This window comes from Halyomorpha halys, unplaced genomic scaffold, assembly GCF_000696795.3.
Source record: "Halyomorpha halys isolate HHAL.00 unplaced genomic scaffold, Hhal_1.1 Scaffold15.1, whole genome shotgun sequence".
NCBI lineage: Eukaryota > Metazoa > Arthropoda > Insecta > Hemiptera > Pentatomidae > Halyomorpha > Halyomorpha halys.
In genome coordinates this window covers 36,501-40,307 of record NW_027108914.1, presented here as the reverse complement: position 1 = coordinate 40,307, position 3,807 = coordinate 36,501, and positions in this window count along the sequence as shown.

Sequence of the window (3,807 nt, the reverse complement as noted above, 5' to 3'; positions counted from 1 at the left end):
TGAAAGAGGTTCAAAGTTGTTTTTATTTCATATAATGAATCAACAGTAATTTAAATAAGAGTTGAAAATATGAGGTAAATACAAAGGACTGTTTTTTTTTTTCAATAAAAAATAACAGAAAACTGAATGACAAGTAATTATGATCGAAAAAGGAACTACTTAGATACATTTCAACCAATAAGAAACTCAAATATATTTAAAAAAAATTTTTTTTTGAAAATTCAGTCCATCATTTTGATATAGTATTTTCTCATTCTTCTTTTTGTTTTATTATTTCGTTATTATCCAACATCCACTTAACTTTTTTTTTTCTTACTTGGAATCCACGCTCTAAACTTCCCATTCACTACAAAAAATTAGTATACACTAAGATAATCAGACCAATTTGGACATATGGAATTGAGCTCTGGGGCTCCACCAAACAATCAAATTCCTCCCGCATCCAAAATCCTACATAAAATCCTTGATGCTCCTTATTACGTTACAAATAAACTCATTCACAAAGACCTTAACATCCCATTCGTTGCAGAATTGGCCCAAAACAGATATGCGTATTTTCATTCCAAACTCCTTAAACATCCTAACCCATTAATTCTTAATTTTTCATCCTTAACAATCCCTAATAATCCTCCGAGGCGTCTGAAAAGAAGATGGCCTCGGGACCTTCTAATTTAAATTAATATTCGAAGTACCACCAATGGGTGGTTCCTTTCCAAGATTTTCAAGTGTATATGAAACATACAACATATTTAATTATTGTACAGTTGTAAATTACATTAAATAAATAAATAAAATAATATTTTTTTAGCCTAACGACTAGAACTATATTTTTTGTATGCATCCTTTGTGAGGTTCCAGCCGCCTCCGCCTGCTTTGTGCAAGAAATCTGTCTCGATCAATGACCAGAGAAAAGACGAGATGATAGAAATCGCCCTTGTCTGAGCGCTCTGTCAGGTCCACAATGAAAAGCAGTTTGAAAGGACTATTCTTCCCGAGAAAAATATTATCCCACAACTCCTTCCAAATCGATACGCTGGTTTTCTCGTTTCCCGATCAACAAACTTATTAACTGGCTCTTATAACAAAAAACATCGCTCCCTACCGAAACTTCGACTAAACGAACCATTGTGTTCAGTTATGGTTTTTTAATTTTCAAAATTTGGTGCGGTAACCAAAAAAAAAATCATATTTAAGGGTTTTGTAACGGTTGTCATGTTTAAATAAAACGATATCAGTCAGGGAACGTTGTTTAGAAAATGTTATGGTTTCTGGTTATTGAACACGTTAAGATTGTTCAATATGAACTGGTCATAACTTATCAGGCCCAGTGTCTTTACTGTTTGTATTTTAATACCACCATATAAGAAATGTTATCGTTTTTCTAAACTATGGTATTCTACTTCAATGGGCATGGCAACTTTTCCTCATCATATCCTGAATAGGAGAGTTGGCAGGGGTCGTCTTTATACTGCTTGGGTAGGTAAGTTGGTGGCCGAAAAGGAGACAACTGACAACCCTGTTCTGGCAGGAGTACACCCTAGGATTCCGTGGGGTTTGAACTAAACTTTTTTTTATTTTATGCTCTTCTTTTTTGTATAACAATGTAAATTTAGTTAGGTTAAGCTAGGACATTTAAGTTAAGGTAAAGTCAATAAGTTTTATTATTTTTTTTTTTTGATAAGATTTTATTTTTTTTCCTTTCTATTGTACATATAGATTTTTTTTTAAATTATATTATTTCAATTTCTTGAGACAAGGTAATTATTTATTAAATAAATCAAAAATTCGTATCCATTTTTGTCTCAACACTTTTATTTTTCACATGTCCAACGTTTTGGCCATTCTAGCCATCCTCAAGAACATCTTCAATATAATTTCTTCCTCACATTAATTTAAAGTTTCTTTTGCAGGCTATACTGCCCAGGTCATTTACTTTATTATAAGTTAAAAACCTATTTTTAAAAAATTTAAAATCATTAATATTTAATTTTTCTTATATAAGATTATCCACAATTAATACACTACCCTATAACCTATATAATATGGTTATATATACGAATTTTTGATTTATTTAATAAATATATTTTTTATTATTATTAAAAAAAAATTATATAGCTCTGTTTGTTCTTTCTTATACATATACACTGATTTCAACTTGTTAATTTACTTTTTTTTTTGTTCTTCACTTAATATTACGTTAATTCTACAGGTATCACCCCTATGTTTACTGTTTGTCTCATGTAAAGTTATTCGCCAGTGGTCATAGTATGGAGTAATCGTTTTGGGGTTTTTGTTATTTCCAAAGCAAAAAAAAAAAAAATAATAACGTGGTGTTTAAGGAGTGATTTATTCTTAATTGTATTTTTTTATTTTTTCCTCTTTTGTGACTATATCTTTAATTTTATCTCACTCCCTTCTCCGTTAACCTTGATCAAATATAAACATTAAATATATAACTAAAGATAAATACAAATTTCCGGTTATAGTTTCTTAAGGTGAAAGTAACAATTATCTACTTTTCTTCAAAGAATAGTTTAACAATATGACTTATGACTAAGTCGTGCTTTTTTGTTCAAAAAATTATTTATTACTTTGTATTTGTCCATCGTTTATTATTTCTAGATAAAAGAACTAGTAATTTATTTCAAAAAATAAAAATTAAAGATACTTTAAAGAAATGTTTTTTTTTTCAAATTCGTCAAAAAGTTGATGACACGAATTTTTATTTTAATCGCAATAATTCTTATTATATATTCCATGTGTAGATATGAAAGTAAGAAACGTCGTTACAGAAGAGAAAAAAACCGTTTCATATAATTATCATTAGAAGAGAAGTCCTAATGATCTTTTTCAAACTATGATAATTATGTTAAGAAAAATATATTCAAACATCTAAAAATAGTTTGTTAAACCTTGTTCCATGTTTGAAATAAATGTATCCATAAATTTTGTGAAATTGGTGCTTTCTACAAGGTGTCCCAGTTCGTAATGGGAAAACTCTGTGAATTAAGTTTACTCGTGAAAAGACACACAAAATATCCAGTAAACATTTCCCGAGATATTCTCCCTTGAGAAACTTTTCATTAACTATATAATATTATATCTAATATGTCATAAATCCTTTTATGACTATTAATAGCTTTTTTATCATAGAGTCTTATTTTGATGCATATTAATTTGAAAAATGAGTATTATAATATTTTTGTTGACGACATATATTTTTTTTTCTATGGCATTAGTGAATAGTTGAATAGTTAAATTTATACAAAATCTACAATAAATATTATGGTTCTATCTTATTTTTTTTTAATGGGGGTATGTTGAAAAGTTTTTTTAATTAGTCTATCAGATAACTATTTACTAATTTTTAAACCGAAATCTTAACTAAGTTAGTAGTCGATTAGCTAAATTTGGCACTAGTTGTTTCTAATGTTAATTTAAAACTATTAAATTATAATTTATTAAGCATATTAGTTTTATCGGACTAAATTTACAACTAGTAAATAGACTGCTAACCTATAAAATAATAAATTAATAAAAAATCAACTAATTAAATTAAAAAATTTATGATGCCAGCATATCCAATAACTAAAAATTAATTCTTCATGGCTTCAGGGATTAGTTCATTCAAAATCTACAATAATCGTTTTTCTATCTTCAATCTTTTTTATTATTTTGTTGTTGTTGTTGTTGATTGTTGCTTAAAGGCGTAAAACCCTCTGCTCATCAACGCCTATGGGATGATAAAAGTAAAAAGAAAAAAATAAAGAAAAAATAGAAAAATAAAAAAAAAATAGAAAAATAATA